Source organism: Lissotriton vulgaris, chromosome 10 (assembly GCF_964263255.1).
Source record: "Lissotriton vulgaris chromosome 10, aLisVul1.2, whole genome shotgun sequence".
NCBI lineage: Eukaryota > Metazoa > Chordata > Amphibia > Caudata > Salamandridae > Lissotriton > Lissotriton vulgaris.
In genome coordinates, this window is record NC_141698.1 from 198,076,912 (window position 1) to 198,101,345 (window position 24,434).

The 24,434-nt window shown below is 45.6% G+C and overlaps 1 protein-coding gene and 1 pseudogene across 2 annotated transcripts in view; one reads left to right on the top strand and one right to left on the bottom strand.

Moving 5' to 3' along the window:
* The window catches only part of LOC147684976 (solute carrier family 22 member 13-like), a 334,900-nt gene that overhangs the window by 19,503 nt on the left and 290,963 nt on the right, over nucleotides 1–24,434 (bottom strand). The gene's annotated exons all lie outside the window — the stretch shown is intronic.
* LOC147684977 (pyruvate dehydrogenase (acetyl-transferring) kinase isozyme 2, mitochondrial pseudogene) lies at nucleotides 13,997–15,278 on the top strand (annotated as a pseudogene).

Genomic DNA, 24,434 nt, shown 5'->3' on the forward strand with positions numbered 1-24,434 from the left:
ATGACACGCAGCTCCTTTCCCGTTCAAAACCATCTCCGCTGAAGTGAAGAGCTCTTTTTCAGCTGGTATGAAGACAGTGGCACAATGGATGTCGGCCAATTGCCTTCAGTGCAACGTCAGTAAAACTGAGGTTATGTTGTTTGGGGAAGCTAAACTGCTTTGGTCTCCGGACTGGTGGCCCAGCGACTTGGGTGTTGTTCCCGAACCTAAGTCGATTGTAAAGAACCTAGGGGTCCGTCTGGATCAAGATCTGACACTCAAGCAACATGTTAATTATATCTCAGGTATATGCTTTCACACCATCAGCCTACTGCGCAAGGCCTTTCCTCTTCTGTCTGATTCGGTGAGGAGAACGTTAGTCCAGGCACTTGTTCAAAGCAGGATTGACTATTGTAATGGTCTACTGCTTGCTGCCAATGAAGGGGTATTGGATAGACTACAAGTCATCCAGAATACGGGGGCCCGCTTGGTTCTTAATGCCCCTCCTAGAACTGCCTCCAAACCCCTTCTTGACCAATTACACTGGCTTTCTGTCTGGCAGAGAACGAAATTTAAAACATGTTGTTTGATTCACAAGTGCCTAAATGGCCAAGGACCTGCCTATTTGAAAAATAAATTTGTCCCTTACACCCCCACTTGATCTCTTAGGTCCAGCAATGATTTTCTTTTGCAGGTACCATGGGCTAAGAAAGCCAGACACGGGAGTAAGGCACTTTCCATAGCAGGACCTACTCTCTGGAACAAACTCCCTCTATCACTCAAACAATGCACAGATCATCTAAAATTCCGGAAACAATTGAAAACAATACTGTTTAAAAATGAAATTTAGCTTCCACCCACATTTATTTCTTGGTGTTCTACAGGTGTCAAAGCGCAGAGATACTCCACTGAGAGTTGATTCCAGCGCTATACAAACCAATAAATAAATAAATAAATAAATTGTGCCAGGTAGGGTGGGATATCATTCACAAATAAGGAGAAGAGGGTGGGGGCCAGCACGCACCCTTGTCGTACCCCCCTTTTTACTGGTATAGCCTTAGTCAGTTCACCATTTCTTCCCCACCTTACTTTAGCAAATTGTCTGTATGTAGCTTTATGAGGATTGTTAACAATTCGCCCGGAACACCCATTTTCCTCAGGGTATCCCAAAGAAGGGAGCGTGGGACAAGATTGAACGCCGCGCGTAGATCCATAAATGCTACGTAAAGGCTACCCTTCTTTATTTGTACATATTTCCAACAGATGCACATAAACCTGAACACCTGGTCAACAGTACTTGTCTTGACTCTAAACCCCGCTTGATATTTGGAGAGGATTTTAAATTCCTCCATCCAATCTAAAAGTCGATTTAAAATATGCCTGGCAAACATTTTCTGTAAAATGTCGATTAAACTAATCGGTCTGTAATTGGCTGGATTATAACGGTCCCCTTTTTTAAAAATAGTAACTATTTCCGCCCCCTTCCACGTCTCGGGGATCGGAGTCCCTGCCAGTATTGAATTGCACAAATAATGAATGTATGGGCACCACACTTCAGTGTTATGGGTAAATATGTCCCCAGGCAATTTATCAGGGCCTGGTGCCTTACCGGCCTTAGTGGTGTGTATTGCACGTAGGGTCTCTTCTTCACTAAAATGGGGTAGACCAGTACACAAGGACAGGCAAATTCCCTGTTCATTGGAACCCAAACACACATCTTCCGAGTCGTATAACTTAAGGAAATGGTCGCACCATATTGCCTCATCGAGGTAAAAGTCCATATTGGAACGCCCTGTTTTGTTTTTTTTAGATATCAGACTCCAGAAGGTGCTTTGGTCATGCTTCCTAGCTGCATTTAAGAGATCTTCCCAGGCTAAGTTGTCCGATTCTTTTTTTGCCCGGGAGAGAGAGTTGTTGTACTCTTGTCTACACTCTCTTATCAGCCTCTGCTCCTTAGACTTGACAGCTTTGATTAAATTACCTTTCGCTAGGCGACACTGTTTATTATACCATGGGGTTTCTAATTCAAGTTGCCTACTTATATTGCTTTTATCATTACTACATGTTTTACTCAGAAGGGGGATTAGGGATTCTACCAAATGGTAGTGCATGTTGAGGACTTCCTGGGAGCCCAGACACAAATTATTGTATAAAGAGATTGTGTCTGAAAAGGTATTATAAATACCAGCCAGTGTCTCTTTTTTCGCTAGGATGTATGGCCACTTTACAGCTCTTCTATTATTGGAGACCTCAACCTCACCCACCTCCCTTGTAGGCTCTAATTCGGCAAGCGGTTCGAAAATAAATTAGAATGTATCCCCAGTTGTAATGGAAAATGGTCGCTTTCAGGCCTATTCTCAACTCGGAAGTCCAACAATAAATACCACAGGTTAGTAGTAACCAGCATAAAGTCAATGAGTGATTTGGAGATCCCCTTGCTGTATGTGTAATTTGCAGGTTTATCGGAATCAAATCGACCATTACAGGCCCTTAACTCATTGGACACGACTAGTTCAAAGATCTGTATAGCTGCCACTGAACTTTTGACTGTTTTCACACTATCTAGTGTGGGAATACTATGGGCCCTGTCTTCATCTTCTAGTAGATTTTCAAGCCCCAGTACAGGTTCGAATTGACAGTTAAAATCCCCACCTATTATAACTTGAGGATTTAGTTCTAGTGTGTCCAAGTACGAACTCAACTGTTCTACAACCATGGATTCCTTGTTATGCGGGTTGGGCCTGTTGTAAATATTTATAATGTACACGACCCCCATTTCCTTCGTAGTCACTTTTACCCCAAGCAGATCATTAGAAGGGAGGCAAAGAGGCAGGACAACAACATTCAGGGTTATTCTTATCCAAATTATTAAGCCCCCTGACGGTCTACCTCTTGTAGATGGAGTTGCCCCACAATGAAAAGCCTTATACCCGAGTCTATGGATCATGTCAATTGCCCAGGTTTCTTGTAAGAGTATGATATCATGCTCTTCCATGAAAGAACTCCAAATACTATCACAAAGATTCCTCGTTACCCCTGCAAGGTTCCATGACAACATTTTTACCTCCGGCATCGTTTTACATAGTTCTGCGCTACTAGGGGAGTCATTCGTGACCATGTGTACATTTGGTAGTTCCCCCCTCATTGGTCGAACCAAAGGCCCATTACTAATGACTAACTCTTGGCTTTCCATACATGCTGGTGAAGGCACATTTTTAACCGAGACAGTAAACACATCTACAGATGCCCCCTTTGAGCGTTCTCCAGCAATTCTAACAGATGGTAAAGCAACCCGTTGGTTTTTTTCAATTTCAGGAGCCACTGTACATGATCTAACACATCTGTCCGGGGAAGCTTCATTAAGCAGAGGGAAAAGATTTTCCCCGACTCCGGGCTCTCCATCTTGTCAGCGGCCCCACCATGACCAGTTTGTGTCCACACCCATATTCTGCAATGTTATTCCACTACCCGGTGTTGGAGGATCAAAAAACGAATACCTACCACTCATCATGACTTCGTGGGGTAGACCTCTATTGCTTGGCATTATTTGCTTTGGGTAGAAGTAACTAAGATCACAAGTTCCAATTCCTGAATGTCCTCTCCGTTGTTTTTGGCTATACACAAGGTGGGCTACTGAAGGGTCTTTAAAGTTCACCAAAATACAATCTCCCCTTATATCCTTTGGTCAGTGCCCAGCCAATTAACTCTTCTAACGTGTATAACCTGACAGTTAATAGTATGGTGTAGAGGCCTGTTTTCTCTGAGCCAATACAGGGTCTTGTTTTTAAGTTCATCGTAGGACTCCTTCCTCTCATGTTTCAAAGGAGGAACCCCAGTGAGGACTACCACGTACGGTTGGCAGCCAGGAGGAAGGTCAGCATTTGGAACATGTTTTGGCACTAATTGACCTATGTTACAATCGGGTACTGGTTCCTTGACGTAGTAAGCTTTGGTGTTTCCGCTAGCACAATTTGCAATGCAATTGGTGGTACCTGTCCCTTCATCAGTTCTCAGTGCCCCTAAAGTTTCAGTGATTGTAGGCACTTTCTTACTTGTTGGCGGATCAGATTTCCCTTTGCGTGGTGCTGGTTTTGGAGGGGCAGCAGTTTGTATCTCTGCAGTATTTTGCGATGCCCCAAGAGGGGCTGGTGGCGATCCCCCCTGTACAACAGGGCCTTTTTTCTGGGTCGAAGTCTTCTCTTTCCTTGGTTGTCGGGTTTGCTCGAGTGGATTTGTGGTTGTCGGGCTTGGTTCTCCCCTTAGTACATCAGCCCCAATTTTTGTGTGCAATTTAACTACCGATTTTAGTGCAAAAAAGTTGTCTAATGAGACTTGTTCAAATTTGTCCAAGCGATCCGAAAGCCCTTTCAGTCTTTCGATCACAGGAAGAATCAGGGTTGACATTAAGTGTTGGATCTGTTCCATCAAGGATTTGTCTGTGGATGGATCCTTTAAGCGATTAGCCTGGTCAGTATCAAGTTGGGAACTGTCCTGGACATTTGGAGGTTCCACCTCTTGTCGGTCGCCTCCTTTCTTGGTCTCAGTCCCTATGATTTTGCAAGGAACGCCCTCATTCGCATAGTTTCTCCTTATTCTTTTGAAAGCTTTTGATCTACGGCCCTTGCGCGGAGTAGCTAATCTTTTCCTTTTTGATGCTACACAATTTGATTTTACCGGAGAGGCTAGTAATTGTTGTCGTGTAGGTGCTTCGTGTATCACTATCGTGGGCAGAGTGGGCGATTCTACTGCTGATGTAGCTGGGTGATTCGGCACTACAGCAGCACTACTTGGGCTCCTATTTACCACCTCAGGCTCTGGGAGAATGTCAAGATTTTCATTACTTTCCCTGAGCTCAATTGCACAGGGCTGCATATTGCCTGGTGTTGTGATTAGCAGGGGTACCGCTGGGTTAGTGTTAACGGGAGATGTAACCCGTACCAGTGCTCCCAAGGAGGAGCGCTTATGTGCAAGATATTCCCGCGATAATCTTCGCTCTGCTAAAATAATCTCCTTCTCCACAACAGAAACTGCCCTGGTTATGAACTGGTCCATGGTGCCTATTGTAGAGTTTCCCCCTCTCCTCATGCATCTTCCGGAGCGAGTTGACATGGGTGTATAACTAGACATATATTAATATCAACAGTTTGTCCGGTCAGTGTATCTGGTAAAGTCTGCGTTTACCGTGATCTGGTGCTTAGGGGGGGGCCCGTCCCGGCCCCTGCTGGCCCCGGACGGCCGCAGACGGCCCGCCCTTTGCCCGGGCTTCGCCCGGCATCCCGCTCGCGTCCCGCAAGGCGGTCCCTCACCTGATTTTGTAGGTGGAAGGGCGGCTGTGGGCGGGGCACGCAGGGGGCGCTGACCGGATGTTGGTTGGTCACGCAGGGACTCCTGGGAGAGTGAGTCCCTGCCGCGCGACTCCCCTGCAGCCTCTCAGCGCCTCAGGTGAACAGCAAGTACGGGGCAAACAGGCAGCGTTGGTGGGCAGTCCTCCCAAGCAGCGGCTCCCACGAAGCGGGAGCGGCAAGAAGTGGCGCCGGTCCAGGTATGGGACAAAACAGGCAAGAAGTCCTCACAGCGTCCAGGGATTGTACTGAGGGTCACGCAGGTGGGCTGCTCCGGGGTCCTTTTCAGCTGTTTGCCGGCTGTGGGCGGGGCACGCAGGGGGCGCTGACCGGATGTTGATTGGTCACGCAGGGACTCCTGGGAGAGTGAGTCCCTGCCGCGCGACTCCCCTGCAGCCTCTCAGCGCCTCAGGTGAACAGCAAGTACGGGGCAAACAGGCAGCGTTGGTGGGCAGTCCTGCCACGCAGCGGCTCCCGCGAAGCGGGAGCGGCAAGAAGTGGTGCCGGTGCAGGTACGGGACAAAACAGGCAAGAAGTCCTCACAGCGTCCAGGGATTGTACTGAGGGTTTGGTGGATATTAAGGCTCACTAATGTGTCTTCGTGCAACGGCTGGCAGCGATTTGTAAAATAATCAAGCACAAGTGATCAATACATTCTATATGAGGCACTTAACAATGGAAAGTAATATTACACAATTACTTACACAGATTGTCCATACACTTAGATTAATGCTTGTTGTCTGTTATTGATCTTTTCAGGGACATTTGTCTGTAATATCGCTCAGTACTTCCGGGTTACATGACAACCCCTCCCATGGCTAAATGTATTTTGAGAGCCAGCCGTCCGGGAATTGGACTTGTTTCTTTAATGTATTGCAAATTCAACCAGGATTTTAGCACAGCAGCATCTCATCTAATGTGCGCTGCAAATAATTCCGAAATGCTCATTGGCTACGAAGTTCGCAATTGCCTTTAGTAAACATTGGCGCTGGGTAACAAGCAGTTACCAAAGCAATTCTATTACAGGACCGGAGGCGTCAGATTATGCTTTCTCTTTCTTTTACTGCAAGCAAACAGCAGCCAATAAGATAATTTATAACATATTGAAAACAAAAACATTCCCAGAATGCTTAGCGTAGATACACAATAACCATAGAGACTAGCCCTATATGTCTTTACACCGTAACACTTCCTCTTTCTTTGCTACTCCTCACAGAGTTAAGTGCTCGATTTTGTATCTTGCCCTTATCTTCCTAATTGATTGTTTTTGGTGATGTTCTGTTAAATCTTGCAGCCTATTTAATAATGACTTTGTGCGTTAATCAGTATTTGTGTATTGGCCTCATTCTACGGCTAGCGCATGTAGCTCATTTCAGAGAGCTGCGCTGCCGCTGCATTTTGCAGGCACTCGGAAGGTGGCGGTTCGGCTTTACCGCGTTCCTCACCTGCCGATTGTCGTTTCTCCCTTATCCTCTCAATTTCGCCACTGTGGTTGCGGCCGGTGGCGCCTTCCCTTATACGGGTCCGTAGTTTCTTTGAGCCTCACATCGCGTAGCCCAATTGGGCTCATTGTGGGCTACATTTGGGCTACGCGATGCCCAATCTGGTTTCCCCTTTCTCCGCACACACATTTCAACGCGTGTCGGAGACACAGGTTGCCTCTCTCGGTGTACCCTTAATTGATGCCTTCCCTGGGCTGGAGGAAAAGGTAGGCCCCCCAACTGAGTCCAAGCTTGTGTATTTAGAAGTGGTTTGTGACGCCTTCGGGCTGTTTTTGTGGACTACAGCTTTGCTGAGGGCATTTTCTTTCCTCCAATTACTATTTGCATCAGGGTTGCTCCCCCTTGATTAATCCCTTTGTGATCCATATTATCTTTTAGGGGTCACCAGCTGTACGTTGGAAGACTAGGCCTATTTTGAGGAGGATGAGTATGGGTACTACGAGGAGGAGCATGCCCCCTCCTTGAAGACAACCTCATGGATGCTTTGGATGCATCCGCCCAAGATTCCGTTAATAAAGCGGTGGAAGTGGCGGTCCCTAAGACCTTGAACAAAGCACCTGCTTAAAACCTATTACGGCGCAGCTTGAGAACTTTGCAAAACGCCACGGATTGTTGCAACAAGATAATACACCCACTTCCACGTCTACAGGGGGTAAATCTGCATCCACCAAATCACCCAATGGTCGCATGCACAAGCCCTCACTAAGGTACCCCCCTTTCAGCCAGGAATCACCCGTACTCAGGGTCTTCAACCCCTCTGCCTGCTGCATCTAAAGTGGCTACAGATACGGACACCGATATGGACACTGATTCCACCAGCCACACTGTGTCCCTTAAGAAAAAGAAGGCCAAGAAAGCCGCTCTACACCCTCAGGATATAGTACATCCAAGGTCCTCCGATTGGGCCCCTCCTCCCGAGGTGGCGGACTATATTCATCAAACCTGTGACGCAGTTTTGACAGGGATGTTAGAAACTGACTGCGGTCGGAATGCCCCCGCCCAGATGTGCCGGACAAGGTCACAGAGACCCCGGATATTGATCCCAATATGTTGGCCTTCCTGAAATTTTGTTTTAAAAATCCCCAGAAAGGCATCGATCGGGCCTGGCGAGGGTGCTATGATAAGTTGTTAGATACCATCGCCCCTTATTAAAAATCCTGGAGATGGCTCTGGTGGCCAAGAAAACTGGTTCATTGATCGACCAAGACATTCATGCTGGTTGAACCCAACGCGCTATTTGCTTTTTAGGCAATGCAAACTGCGGCATCTTCTCAGAGTGCAGGAAGTCCCTCTTAATGCGCATTGACACTAATTTGACTGAGCTGGCCTCTGCAGAGCCAGGTGCCTTGGCGGATGGCTTACTGTTCGGTGAACGTTTTGTAAAGGACGTCTCCAAATACAATTGAACTTTCATGAGCCTGGACAAAGCCCAAGCTAATCTCAAACAAGTGTTCAACGTTGGCCTTTTTGGACGGGCCGGGCGAGGCGAGACCAGGGACCTTCAAGAGGAGGTCACGGCCGGGGCAAGGAGCCTTTCAGGACCCAACCAGAGGCAGCACGTTCTACCCAACCATACGTTTCAACCGCCGCCGCTTCCATCAAGGTGGTGATAGAGGGAACGCCCAACCTCAGATTACGTCAGGTAAGCCCTCTGTCTCTGTCTCTTTACCCTCTTGGAGGTCGGATTCGCCATTTCCATCCACAACTGGTTTGTGGTAAACAAAGCGAAATCGATTCTCCTTCCAACACAGTTGTTGGAGTTCTTGGGGTTTGTGATCAATAGACAATCAGCACAGCACCCGCTTCCGAAACAGAAACTCAGAGACTTGAAGAGAGAACTGAGGAAGACTCTAGAAATGCAGTTGATGTCATTACTAGCGATGGCTCGCTTGCTGGGCTTGCTAGCCTCATCCATACAGGCGATATTCCCGGGGCCCTTACATTATCGAGCCCTTCAACGTCTCAAAATCAGACACCTCCAGAAAAGGCTTTCTTATTCAGATCTAGTCCCATTTAGGGACGAAGTCAGAGCAGCGATTCAATGGTGGTTGACCCACGTGGATGCCTGGAATGGTTGGGCAATCTTCAGATCTCGGTCGGAGCTGATCATAGAGTCCGATGCCAGCAGATCCGGTTGGGGAGCCTGCTGCGGAGAAGTGACCACAGGGTGCAGATTGTCTCTCTAGGAGTTGGAATTGCATATCAATTGTCTCAAACTCCTGACGGGCTCATTTGCGATTCGCACTCTCTCCCCCATGAAGGTATTGTGTTGTATTCTATTGCGAATGGATAATATATCAGCTGTGTGCTATATCAACAAGCTGGGGGGAACCAGATCCCCGATGTTGGCGAAGATCACCAAGGATTTTTCTGCATTATTGCGTAGCGCATCAGATAACAGTGATTTTCGGAATACCTTCAGGGGCAAGACAATGCAGTAGCAGACTGGCAAGTACTTCATTTGAAGGATTACAGCGATCCGAAGCTTCATCCATCCCTGTTTCACCAGCTCCATTCTCTGTGGCGTCCGTTCAACACAGATCTCTTTGCCTCCAGACTGAACCATCAGGTGGAGTCATTCTTCAGCTGGAGGCCCGACCCCCTAGCGAGAGCGACAGATGCATTCACACAGGATTGGGCGCTAAGTCTCCATTATGCATTTCCTCCATTTTTCTTGATACCCAGAGTAGTAAATCAAGTATCTCGTGTGGTTCCGTAACTCTGAGGGTCTGTGGTTCGGTGGTTCCGAACCTGTACAATGAAGGTCGTCAGATATAGACGATTTTGGTGTCAGCGGACTGCAAAGGACGAGTGCGGTATGTACGAGTGTTTTAGTCATAATCGATCAATGAGAACACTACGTATTCAGGGATTTCGTTTGAACCCTCGGGTTCCATTTTGTGTACGGCAGCCATTTTGTGTGGTTGCCCTCACATAGGCCGATGACTGCGGCCGAACGAGTCCTTGGGACACGTACACCTTAGCTGACTTTTGCGTGACCTGGCAGAACTGACTCCCTTGCCCGAGGCTGACCTCGCTGAGCCAGTTCCTTGTTAAGCAGCTGGTCAGATAAAGATCAAAGAGCAGGACATTGCTTAGTTTATGGCACATTGCACCCACCCTTCTATCTTGCTTCCATCTGTTTCTGTTCCTTCCTTTATGGCCTAATCACTGACTTGGGTTGAGGTTTTATGATGGGTTTGTCCGGCCTGATCGAACAGGATATTGGAATGTGCTTGGTCATTTCTGGTGGGCTGGACAACGGAAAGTGGGATTGTCGTCATGCGATATGTTTAAAATGTCGCTTTTCCATTGGTCAGTTTGTATGTAATTGATGCTAGCCTGGAATGTGATTTTTGGCATAAAAGACCATGCTTCGCTCATTGAAGGTGTGCAGTCTCTAGCAAACCACCCATGTTGTGCTTCGTAGACCTCTGTTCCGGGTTGCAGCCAATAAACTTTGGTCTTTGAAGTCATCAAGAAGTGTCCCGTGTCTCGAAGACATCGGGCGTTATCCCTGGCGCCGCTGGGTTCTAAAACCCGGTTCTTCAGTTGGCGCCCACGTGGGGCGACTTCAGCGGTACCGGTCCAAGCCTGAAGATTGTGAGGAGCTTCGTGTGGAAATTCTGGAGGAAGGCCTACCACTTCATCGACCCCTGTATGTCGTCGTGGTCCGAAAGTCTTTGCTGCGAGGTTCCCCACCTTCCAACGGCTACGAAGGACTGCTGCCCTGACTGTCGCCCTGTCTTGGAGCCATTAGATGATTTGTAAAGCGAGACAATAGACGGGTCTTCTGGTGACGCCATCGACATTTCAGTTAAGTATCAGTTGAGCGTCTCCCAGTCCTTAGTTTCGTTTGGGTATCCTTCGGGATCGCTTTGATTTGGGACCTGCAGGCCCCAAACCCGAGGGACTCGTGTTTTTCACGAGACTATCGTTTTTGAGATTTCCCTTGAAGTTTGAAGCTAGACTAGTAAGCTAAGATGCCTGGTCTTAGCAGACTTGGAAAGATATTTGGTTTTGGTAGTACTAGGGATTCCCGATTGGAGGATTCATGTCCGGTTCCTCCGATTGGAACTCCGACCTATGAGCTCTACGTAAAACATGGAGTGGGCCCCATCGCGTATAATGACATCTGGGTAAAATACACGAGAAAAGACAGTGTCCTACAATGGCCCCGTTATGGTAGCTTTGAAACTGAGATTTTAGATCACCTCGAGGTTAAACTGTTCAAGAAGAAAGCCAGACCGGCGATGTTTGACTCTTTCCGCCTATGGCGAAAGGAAGCCAAACAGAAAGAAATTAAGTTAGCGAAGAAACATAAACGTGAACGAGGTATGTCAATGGTGCAAGCTGCAATACAGTTTAGGGATAATGAAGAAGAACAAGAGAGCGAACAGATGCTTAGGATCCGTAAACTAGCGGTAGATAAGTGCTACCCAGCTTTGCCACCTAAAGAGCAAGAAGAGAAGAAAGATCTTGTGAAAGATCCTTTAATGTCGCATCTATTGAGTTCGCCACCCCCTTATGCACAGAATGCTACGGCACCACCACCACCAGTTGTAGTTGCGCAAACTCCGGTTGCTTTGCCACCTGCGATTCCTCAAAAGCCAGCTCCTCTTCCGTTGGCTCCTATTCCTTTGTGCAGCCTTCTCAAGGGCCACCGACTTTGCTACCTCCTTCGTCTGCTACTCCTATGCCTGTCTTGTATACTCCTCCTGTTACTGTTCCGCCTCCGATTTCCTCTCATTCTGTTCCGTCTCGTCTTCTTTTGTCACCTTCTCCTTTTGTTCGACAGAGAATGACTAATGTGGTAACTAGTATTTTTTCTCCTCTGATGGGATCTTTGGGTATGTCTCCTGTTGTCGAGCGTAGACAATCGTGTAGTCGATTGCCTAATGTTGATGAAAGGACAGTGTTGGATCACATAGCGCGTAAATGGGTTACGTATCCTACGCTTTATGATCTTGTGGGTGTTATGGATGTCTTCCATCAATGGGAAGCACCGAAACAACGGTACGTCTTTGACATAGGGTGACCAACTGGCATGGGTGCAAATTCAGGACGGTAAGTGTAAAAATTCAGGACAGAGGGTCAAAATTCAGGACAAAAATTCAGGACAGAAGGTCAAAATTCAGGACAAAAATTCGGGACACAAGTTAAGTTTTACAGATACATCAGAGGAAGTTGTACAATAGTATAAAAGTACATAAATGGACAACCAATTAAGTACAAGTAAAAATAAGTTTTATATTAGGTTGAGACTATTGGGCACTTCATGTTTTTTCGGTATGCGTGCAGTTTGGAGCAACTGAGCGGGTTTTTTTGTGGTATTTCATATGATAATAATCTATTTATATGGTTACTGCACTGGGTTGTCCAGTCTGATATTTTGTTTACAACTCATGATCCTGAGAAGGCATGTTTGGTGAGAGAAGTGGTCAGGAAGATCTGCTCGGATAGACTTTGTTTCTAGCATCTCATACCTGAGTGCTATTGTGAGATGTAAAGCTGCATGCATAAGCAAACAAAAGTGAGGATTGCTGTGATGAACCCACTACAGGGAATGCATTATGGGTGTTTCAGCAAGTGGAACTTTAAATATGGAATCTGACTTTGCTTAAGGGGGCTTCGCAGAGAGTTGAACAAGCGGACGGAAGTCACAAAGGTGCTTTTCCCTGCAGCTTTCTTAGAGAATGCACTGTCAATACACTTTTACAGAGTTTATTTTTGATGCCTTGCCTATTGCTACAAACACAATATACATCTCAAGCACAGCTCATGGCACTATGAGACTCTGCCTAAGATCTTACACCTAAAACAAAACATGCAAACAATTACAATTACAATTACTAGTGTAACATTCAAGTAGCAGTTGGGTGCCACTCAAAATGTCATCTATTAATTCTTTTATCCATCATTCAGTCTTTCACCATTCATTCTGTCCTTCCATTTGTGTGCTCTTCCATATCCAAAGCTTTTCAACCATTTGCACACCTATCATCATCTATCCTTCCATCCATCATTTCACTCATCCATCCTTCAATCCATCCACCCTTTCACCCAATCCATCCTTTCACTAATCCATGCAGTCTTCCACCCATCCAACCAACCATTAACCCTTACACTCAAGCCATCCTTTCACTCATCCATCCACTCTTCCACCCATCCATCCACTCATCCACCCAATCATTTACCCTTTCACCCATCCAGCCATCCTTTCACTTACTCATCCATGCACCCAGTAACTCATCCGTCCATCCATTCACCCATCCATCCATCCTTTCTTCCAGCACTCCATCCTCACTTTAACTCAAATATGCGTTTTTTCACTCATCCATCTTCACATTCCTCTTTTCACTTATCCATGCATCCATTCGCCAATACATTCTGTCAACCATTCATCCATGCTATCATTAATCCATCCATTCTCCCTTTCTCTCTCCAATCCCCTTTCAATTAGCCACCCATCCTTCACCCATCCACCCACCCATCCAGTTGCACACAGAAGAGGCCCATCTAGAACTTCACCCATGGTGTAGTTCCTAAAGCAAGGGGCGGGGTGGGGGAGAGTTCACTATGCCCCTGCACATAGGCAATCTGAAAACCTGATAGTGATGAGTCATGCATGATGCACAGTTCCAGGACGTGAGGTGACTGTGACATGGTGTTGTTTCCAGGGCTTTAAGTGGGATGAATAATCTGGGGGTCTCTCCAAGGGGTGTATTTGATGTAATTAAGAGTGTGGTTTAAAACACCCCACCTTAAAATATATGCTGAGCATAATGTGCTGCCCGACTAGTATTTTGCGGTTTCTATCATTATATTCAGTAACATTAGACCCACACAAAGCCAGGACTATTGGCTTTGTCAATGGATGTTAGTTGCATAAAATAAATTAAAAAAAGCAACTATGTCTTCGTTGTATATAATAATAAAAATGCTTCAGCTCTCATTCGGCAAGAGACGTAGAGTCAACCGAGACTCTCTGGACGAGGCCAGGGTCCTAGAACCCGAAATTTAGCGGTGGAATGAATAGAGTTTCAATTGAAATCCGAAGAAATAGTAGGCTGAGAGAGTGGAGCCTGACAACCCTGAAATCGAGTCCTGGATTAGGGCTGCAGAGAGCAGAAACGCAGCAGCCCATGCACGTCCTCCTCTGACAGCCGCACTATGAGGATGCCCCTGGTTCGCAGCACCCTGATGCTGGCCGTGAGCCAGGCAGGGGGCGCCCCAAAGCAGATCGACCATTTCTCTTAGTTTTCTTCCTCCCCGCTTTTCATGAAGCAATTCCTGGACTTCGGATCTAGCAATGCCTGTGAAAAAAACCTCATTTGCCTTCCTGCGCCAGGTGCTGCTAGTGCGTCTCGCCAACATCATGAAAGAGATTAACTTGCTACCAGATCGACTGCTGGGATCCCCTTCCGTTCAGCTGGTGCAGAGCTGGTATGTTCAGTTTGGGGACATCCTGGAGTTTCTTCATAAGAGTCCAGAGGACCAGAGCACCCGTGAACAGTTCGCAAACATCCTCATCACCATCTGGAACTGGTACAATGATGAAGTCCCAACTATGGCCCAGGGGGTCATTGAGTACAAGGAAGCCTTTGGCGTCTACCCAGTGACAAATCAGAATGTGCAATACTCTGCGGAATGCTTTTACCTGAACCGCATCTCTATCCGCATGCTGATCAACCAGCACACTTTGATTTTTCTTTGATGCAACGACATACCCTACACAGCCTAAACGCATTGGAAGCATCGATCTGAATTGTGATGTGACTGACGTAGTGAGAGATGCCTATGAAATGGCGAAGATGCTGTGTGATAAATACTTTATGGCTTTGCCTAATCTGGAAATCCAGGCAGTCAATGCTAATGATCCAAGACACCCCATTCACATCGTGTATACCCCATCTCATCTTTATCACATGCTCTTTGAGCTCTTCAAGAATGCCACACGAGCGATAGTGGAACACCACAACTCCAGTCCCTTGCTTCCCCCTATCAAAATGATTGTGGCTCTAGGCGGCGAAGATGTTGCTATTAAGATGAGTGACAGAGGAGGTGGTGTCCTACTACGCAAGATTGAAAGGTTCTTCAGCTATATGTCTTCTACTGCACCCATGTCACAACTGGGTGCAGGTGGAACACCTCTGGCTGGTTTTGGACATGGTCTTCCTATTTCTAGACTCTATGCCAAGAACTTCCAGGGTGACCTGCAGCTTTGCTTCATGGAAGGCTTTGGAACTGATGCATCATTTATCTTAAGGCACTGTCGACAGACTCAGTGGAATGCCTTCCTGTCTACAACAAATCTGCCTGGAAGCACTACCAGTCAACTCAAGAAACAGATGACTGGTGCATCCCCAGCGCAGAACCTAATAATCTCTCCACATATCGGTTCAGCCAGCTGGCAGCATTTTTCACACCAGCCTGCCACTATGTCAAGGACTAGCTTCTACACCCTCAAAAGACTAAGGGTTAGATGTATCAAGATACCCTTTTGCGAATCTCAAATAGCGATTTTTAAGGAATCGCTATTTGAGATTTGCAAAATGGTATGTATGTAGAAATTTGCTAATTTTTAGCGATTTCTTAAAATTCCTTAATTGCGATTAGCAAATTGCTAATCACAATTAAGGAATAATTTCCCATTCATTTCTATGGGCCAGGAGGCTCATAGGAAGGAATAGGAAATTATTCTCAATTTGCGATTCGCAATTTACTAATCGCAAATTGAGAATAATTTCAAGGGTGCCTTAAGGACACCCTGCTGCACCCCAGAAATTGACATATGTGTACATATGGCGTACATACACGCCCTAAGGGCATGTATGAGTGTCACATGCCACCTTTACAAATTGCAAAAAGTGCATTTGTAAAAGAAATCGCAAATTACCACCAACTACAAGTTGGTGGTAATTTGCGATTTCTTAAGGGAAAATCCCTAATTGGAAATGCTTGATGCATAGCATTTAAGGAATCGTAATTTGCGATTCCCTAAACGCTGATGCAAAATTAAGGAATCGCAAATTTTGCGATTCCTTAAGTTTGTGATGCGATTTTTTTATACATCGCATTTCCCTTTTTTTGTCGCAAACGCTGCTATTTTGCGATTCGCAGCGTTTGCGACAAAAAAAACACTTGATACATCTAGCCCTAAGTCACAAACTAATCCCACACCTGTTGCAATATAGAGGGTGATGTATGCAAGTGGCATGGAGGACCTGACAGCGTGAGGTTTTGTGCATTGTTTATCTGTTTTTTGTGTTCAAATCCTTCACTGTGGGACCAGTTTGTCCTTCACTGTGGGACCAGTGTGTACGATTATCGCACATGACGAGTGCTGTGGCACTCTAAAGAACATGTATCAAACCTTAATTTGAACAATTTCCAGCGCTTTGAACATGCCAAGTATTTTGACCTACCTTTTTTTATCATTAAATTGAAAAGAAATCTGATGGAAAGGCCTTAAAGGGGCATTTGTGAATGTGAAGTTTTGAGACTGATGGAGAGAAATCGAGAGAACAGACGTGCGAGAAGTTGGATTTTATCTCTCCAGAAAAAGATAATCGGATTTTAATTTTGCTGGAAAATAAATCTTTCTTCATTTAAACAAAAAAAATGCTTCAGCTCTGAAATGATGAGACTATGTAAGAACTTTAACTTCTTCTTTTTAACTTTATTTCTTTGTTTTGTACATTTTAACCCTAACAGAATGTCCTGCCCTAGACGGAGACCACCACATGCTGGAAGAGCCTAAACTGGCCCATTGTCATTCTGAATGTGGCAATCAGCCACAGACAGAATGACAATGAGCGGGGTGGAGCTGCTCTTATGCTTCTACGATAAGAGCGAGGCACCCCAGCAGGGAGCAGAGGCCTCTCGCAGGGGAACAGCTCTGTTCCCCTGCAGGGACCTAAAATTACGGACAAAAGGCGTCCGTTAAAAGTATCCTCACGGACAAGGACGTGAGGTCCAAATTACGGACCGTCCGTGAAATTTACGGACGGTTGGTCACCCTACTTTGACATGATGTGTTCTTACATAAGTGAGCAATGGGAAGATAGTGAGGTAGGACAAATTCCGCCTGAGTTGTACTGTGTACGTTTGCGAAAGGGACTGTTGTGGGTCTCGGCATTGAGAAAGCAGTTGGGACGTTGTTGTCATTACGTCGTGCATCTCCTTCTGACCGATTGTTTGAGCCTGATTCGTCAGTTCGGAGAAAAGCCTGTCAATATCCGATGCGTGAGGTTCCTCCAGTTTGGAGACCTGGTGATGCAGCTGCTAATCCAGCTATTCTTCCACACTTTCAGCGTGTCTGGGTACATGTTCCTTGGAAACGTGCTGAAGTTTTAGCTATTAAGCAGTCTTTGCCTGATCCGCGCAAAAATCCAGCAGGGTACTATAAGGAGCTAACTCAGACTGTGAGTTCATGCATCATGAATCTAGCTGACATAGATATGTTGTTTGGGAATGTTGTTCCACAGCCTATTTGGGGTAAGATTCGTCACACGGATCATGCGCATGAATTAGGTGAAACATGGGTTAATCTTAGAGATGCCGATAACAGACAAGTAGGCGGTGCTAAGCCTGAGGATTTGATTGCTGACCTTCCTGGTAGGATTATTACTTATATGAAGACTTTGATGCCCGAATTGCGAGTTAATTGGGACAAGTTGTCTGCATGCAAGCAGAAGAAAGATGAAACTGTGTCAGACTTTTTCACACGGTTTGAAGAGACCTTTGTAGACCACAGTGGTCAGGATATGGCTACTGAGGGTGGTCAGATTGTTCGTCGACAAATTTGTTCATAACTTGCTCCCCGAATTGTGCAATAGGTTGAAGAATTTTGAGAGTGCTTGGGCCGTTTCTACGTCAGCACAGATTTTAGCTACTGCCCAGTACTATGAGAATAGGAACAAGGATGAAATAGAGAAAGCGGATAAGAAGACTAAGGAATTGAAGACTGAAGTTCTTCTACAGCAAGCTTATCCACCCCGTACTAATCAGCGTGATTATCAGCAACATCAGCAATATCAGAGAAACTCGCAAAGGTTCGAGTCTTCTCAACGTTTTCCGTATGGGCCTTATCAGTGTGCGTATTGCAAAGAAGAGGGCCATTTCAAGAGTAGTTGTCCGGTTCTGTTACAGCGCACGAACGGTGCTTCGGGTGTGAGAGGTCGAGGTGCTCAACAAGCGCCTAGAGGTAGAGGTCGTGGTCAGAATACGCGTTCTTTACCTCCACAGAATTCTATGAAAAGCTTTGATCAGCAGAATGGTGTGTCTGGTAAAATGGGACAGTACTATACGGATGATTACTACGTCGAAGGTAATGAAGTGAATGGTAGTGATTGTTAGGACAGCCATAGACAAAGAGAGGGAGTTGTTTCAGTTCCAGTAGGTCAGAGCCTTTTCTGTTGGATACTGGTGCTGCAAAGAGTTCTAATATGCACTCTAAACTCCCTGGCGCACCTTTGTCTGGCTTGAAGAATGTTTCAGTAGGTTTTTCTGGCGCCCCGGTTACGAATCCAATTTCTACTCCGTTGCCTCTTTCTGTTGGACCTTGTAAATTTGAAGCACCCCTCATTCTGACGACCGGTTGTCTGAAATGGAATACGCCTAGGGATAATGTTCCTTGTAAATGTGATGCCTTCACTGATCAAGACTTGATACACTTTGTCTATTTTTGTCCCTTTTTTGTTGAGGGAAGGAAAAAATATATTATACCACTTCTGAGGGACAAGGGATTCAAGCAAGTGAAACCCGCATTGTTGTTTTTACAACTCATGGAGACTCCTATTGTGATGTTCGGGGTTGCAAACTTCTTGGTAGCAGCGATGCGTGCTAAACGGTATAGATTGTTGAATACTCCAACGTTGGAATGTATTCTGGAATAGCCCAAGTTTAGATTTAATTTTATTCTGTCATGAGTTGTTCATTTATTTTCTCCCTGTTATTTATTATCATTTTCTCCCTGTTGTGATCAGGCTTTCAGGATGAAGTAACATGGTAAATGAAACTACCCATAACTCTAATATGATGGTTTTTAGGGTATATGAATTATTTTAAATAGTTTTAATTGCTTCTGACTTTTTCCTATCCAAATGTTCTTAATTGTTTTTACAATTGATTGATTCCTTGTAATTGCTTGTAAATTGAATTGCAATGCTGATCTGTGTATGTATGTGTATTTTTTGTATAAATGTGTGTGTAGTATGCTTTTATGATTTTAAAATAATCGAATAAAGTATTTTTGACTCTGACTCTGACTCTGGCGCCCCGGTTACGAATCCAATTTCTACTCCGTTGCCTCTTTCTGTTGGACCTTGTAAATTTGAAGCACCCCTCATTCTGACGACCGGTTGTGGTGAGAACTTGTTGGGATTGGACTTGTTAAAGAGATTGTATGCGACGCTATATTGTTCCCCTTCGGGAGTACATCTTACATTGGGTAAGAGAGTGATCTCTCCGATGTACTTGTCTAAAGATCGACTTCCCCCTGAATTGTCTTCTCTCCCTGATTCTCTTTGGGCTACTGGTCCAAACGATGTAGGCCTTTTAGAGATTCCGCCATATGTTGTGACGTTGAAAGCGAATGCTAGGTTACCACGCATTCCACAGTACCGTATCTTGAGTGATGGTGAGAGAGCACTTTTGGCGATCATCTATGATCTGATTGAGAAAGGTGTGATTGAGGAAACGAGAGGTAATGTGTGCAATAGTCCTGTTTTGCCTGTTCTGAAGAGAACTGATTCTTCACAGCCTCCTGTATATAGGTTCGTGATTGATCTTCGCGAGGTGAATAAGATCGTTGTTCCGCAATTTCCTGTTGTACCTGATATCACCGCTTTATTGACTTTGATCCCGGCTACAGCTACATGGTTTTCGGTGATTGACTTGAAGAATGCTTTCTTCAGCATCCCGATTGCCGTGGAGAGTAGAGGCATCTTTGGCTTCTCTTTAGGAGGACGAAGTTTCCGCTTTAAGCGCGCTCCTCAAGGCTATTGTGAGAGTCCATCGATCTATGGTCAAGCTTTGAAGACGCAACTTGATTTTTTGGTTTTACCTGATGGTGCTGCTCTTATTCAGTACGTTGACGACTTGTTAGTTGCTGCCGACAATGAAGAGATTTGTAGAGAGGCTACTTTGTCGTTGTTATGCCATTTGTCTGATTTCCATCATAAGGTTTCTCTTTCGAAGTTGCAATATTGTCGACAAGAAGTTACCTACTTAGGTCACCTCTTATCGAAGGAGGGAAGGAAACTGACCCCAGAAAGAATTCAAGCGATTGTGAAAATGAGTGTGCCTACCACACAGAGAGAAGTACGTGCGCTTTTGGGTATTACGTCGTACTGAAGACAGTGGATCCCTAATTTCTTGTTGCTAGCGAAGCCTTTGATAGCTCTTACTGTTAAGGATACTCCTAATCCTATTCCTTGGACTGACAAATGTCAGAAGAGCTTCTCATAATTACGCAATGCGTTGTGTTCGGCTCCTGTGTTGGGTACTCCCGACTACAGTAAGCCTTTCACATTGTATGTCCACGAGAGAGAGGGATGTGCATTGTCAGTCTTGACTCAACAGTTTGGCAATAAGCAGCGTCCATGTGCTTATTTTTCGTCCACCTTGGATCCGGTAGCTAGAGCATTGCCGAGTTGTTTGAGAGCTACAGCAGCAGCTGCTGTTTCAATTCGACAGTCTTCTGGTTTGGTTATGCACAATACACTGATTGTGATGGTTCCACATGCAGTGGATACCTTGTTGAATCGCACCAAGACACAGCACTTAACTAGTGCTCGGTTGTCGGGTTACGAATTGACGCTGTTAGCGAGTCATGTGCATATTAAGAGATGCAACACGCTGAATCCAGTCACGTTGTTGCCAATGTTAGTTGAGACAGATAATGACACAGAACAGCATGATTGTTTTCTTAGAACTGTGGAAGAAACGAAAGGGAGGATAGACCTTAGGGATACTCCTCTTCCAGAGTGTGATGGTACTTTGTGGGTTGATGGTTCGTGCTTCAAGTTTCCAAATGGTGATACGACTGCGGCATATGCTGTTACGACATTGCATACGATTGTTGAAGCTGCAAGTATCCCACATAATTCAGCGCAAGCAGCAGAGTTGATTGCATTAACAAGAGCATTTTTGTTGGCGAAAGGTAAACGAGTGAATGTGTACACTGACAGCCAGTATGCGTTTGGTGTTGCTCATAGTTTTGGACGTTTGTGGCGAGAGCGTGGGTTCCTGTCTTCGCATGGGACGAAAATCCAGCATGGACAGTTGGTGAATGAACTTCTTGAATCACTTACTTTGCCATTGCAAGTAGTGATTGTGAAATGCGGTGCGCATAAGAAAGGTACGGATGATGTTGGTAGTGGTAATGCGTTTGCAGATGAGGTCGCGAAAGAAACAGCGAGAAATGTGATGAGCCGAATGTATGTTGCAGGTCCGGCGAGATGGGGTCCAGATAAAAGTATGTGTGAAGATACGATTGAGAGTGTGAAATCCATCCAAGCTGAAGCTACAGAGAAAGAGTTGAATGAATGGAGAGAGAGTAAGAGTAGATTGGACTCGAATGGTTGTTGGATTGATTTGTCAGAGCAACAAAGATGGTTGTTACCTGACGCGTATGTGCTTCCAGTGGTTACAATGGCTCATGGAATGGCACATATCAGTGTGAAAGGGATTTGCAAGTTGTTGGCTCCGGTTTGGCAGAATGCTGGAATTACCAAATGTGCAGAGAATCTGGTTAAGAACTGTATGGTGTGTTTGATGTACAATCCTGGTAAGGGAACTCCAACTCCAGCTGGTCATTTTGCTCCTCCAACGTATCCGTTTAAGGCTTTGCAGCTAGATTTCATCCACATGGAGAGGTGCAACAACCTAAGGTATGTGTTAGTGGTTGTTTGCTCTTTTTCTAGATGGGTGAAAGCTTACCCTTTGAAGGACAATACTGCCTTGTCCACAGCAAAAGCCCTTATCAAAGAGTTCTTCCCTAGGTATGGTTTGCCGAGAACGATCTGGAGTGACAATGGGAGTGAATTTGTGGGTCAAGTGATGAAGAGAGTGTGTGAGGGATTGGGAATAAGGCAGAAGTTCCACGCTGCAAATCACCCCCAATCAGCTGGTTTAGTCGAGTGCTACAATGGCACTCTTAAATTAAAGTTGGCCAAAACCCAAGCGAGCTCTGATTTACAATGGCAGATGCTTTGCCTCTAGCTCTTTTGTCCACTAGAATGACTGTGCGTTCGCATTTGGGGTGTGCCAAGACCGACCAAATTTAGTGAGATTGAACATCCTGTGTTGCTTGATTATCTGTATGAATTGACTGCTAAATTGCGTGTTTTACATCAACAGGTTCATGACAGTTTACCAGAGGCTTCTGAAGATCCAGGACACGCCATTGAACCTGGTTCCTGGGTTTTTGTGAAGAACTTTCAGCGGAGCAAGAACGAGCCGCCCCGCTGGACAGGACCCTTCCTTGTTTTGTTATCTACACGTTCCGCAGTACGAGTGCACGGAAAAAAGAATTGGATCCACGGCGTACACTGCAAAAGGGCTCCTTTGCCCTTGCCGTACGACCGATGGGTCCAGAAGGGACTTCCAGACTCTGAGACTGAGACCGTGCCTCGTTTTCTGCCATTCAGTGATGCCCGTTTGATTGGAACAAACATTGAGAAAGAAAGTGACGATATTCTTCAAGAAGCTGTGCCTCCTTTGAATCGTTTGAACACTACTGAACCTGATCTCTTGTTCCGCGAACAAACATTGCCTGGCAAAGACCGTTATAATTTGCGACCGAGAGTCGCGGGACTAATAAACAGATAACGTTTTTTTATGATTTTTCTGTTTGCAGGTTAACTCTTCTCCGAGGAACTACTTTGATTTTTGTTTTTCGAACCTCCATCTGGGTTCAGCTGTAGGGTCGCGGTTGCCGAAGTCTTTGGAGTGCAAGCCTGAGACACTGGGTCGAAGGTTCTGGTTGGCCTAAGGGAGTTGCCCTGGGCTGACAGAGGCATTCCTTAGCATAGAACACCCTACCACCGCGAGCAGCATATTTAGTGGAGGATGGAGTTTTTCGAGTTGGAGAGACCTGTTGAAAGAATACGCTTTAAGAGCAAAGTTTACAAACTAATGACGAGAAAAAGATTTTTAATACTGTGTTTATTTATGTTGCTGAGCTTAATGATATTTTTAATTTGTTATGTGACATTTTCTTTTAAAGTGGCGTTCATGCCCACTGTGCAACCTATACCTCCTCCTACTATTTCTTCTCATTCTTTTCACCCTCTGCCCGAACATGAAATAGTCAGAAGATTGGAATTTGCTAACAATTCCTTTATTCAACTTTTGCACCAACACCAGTTAGTTATGAACACGACAAATTGTTGGATTTGTGGCCTAATGCCCCATACGACCAATGAAGGTATTCCGTTCTTGGTTTTGCCTTTCAGCCTAAATGGTTCTATTTGGGCATACAGAACGATGTTCATTTATGCTCATAGTGTCTATCCCCAACGTTCACTGAAAGATAATCTGAAGAATAGTGCTCTGGCCAAGGGTATAGTTGACATGGTCAAAGGAACTAGTTCGTATGAGACTATTCCGAAAGATAAGAGACACCATACATTGGTTGGAACGTTACTGGATATGGAGTTAGTCTGCGTGTTAACCAGCGAGCGAAAAGTTCTCCACCGATTTGGATAGTGATAGGGTCGCTACTATCTGCAGGGTAATGGCAAGAATCCGAGAGCTCAGTTAGGGAAGAGTGTCTGCACTGAGACTTATGTTTTTGCGTCTCAGGCTTCCCCAGCGTTCTTTGCAGCTAAGGGTACCTATTTCATCTGTTACGACAAAGCGTACACATGGTTGCCCCCTGACTTCTCGGGCACATGTTTTGTTTCTTTCCTGTTGCCTCCCACTTTTTCAGCTGCGGCAGATTACTATAAGACGAGAGTTGCTAGGGGTGTCTTCAGCAAGGAAGATACCGCAGGGCAAGAGTTGGAAGATTTCTCTAGGGGTTTTCTGCCGTTCTGGGGACCTATGGCTAACAGCAGGAACATTCGCCAGTTGACGAGAGCGGTTGAGTCCACCGTAGTCGAAACTGCCGGTGCCCTTGGTAACTTGACTGCTGAGCTCCAGTCGGATCGACTTATGACACTTCAGAATAGAGTTGCTCTTGATGTCATACTAGCAGATAGAGGTGGAGTGCGTAAACTGATTCAATCGAGCTGCTGCGTTTTCATTCCAGACAACGCTCCGACAGTCTTCCAAGCCATTTCCAGACTACATAAGATCTCCGACTCTGTACATATAGACAAGGGAGATTGGTCGTTGATGGGATGGTTTTGGGGATTGATATCCACGTGGGGATGGAAGATTCTGATGGTCATTGGGATGATCTTAGCTATCCTTTTCCTGTTCTGTCTCTGCGTACAGTGTGCTCCTGCTATTTGTGGCCTCTGTGCTACTTCGTGTGCAAGGAGACCTGTCCAGAGAGAGGTACTAAGTACTAGAATGATGCTACAGCAACATATCGATGATCTGATGAATATAGACCGCGATTCAAACTGATATGGGTTTGGGTTTATTGCCTATGTAA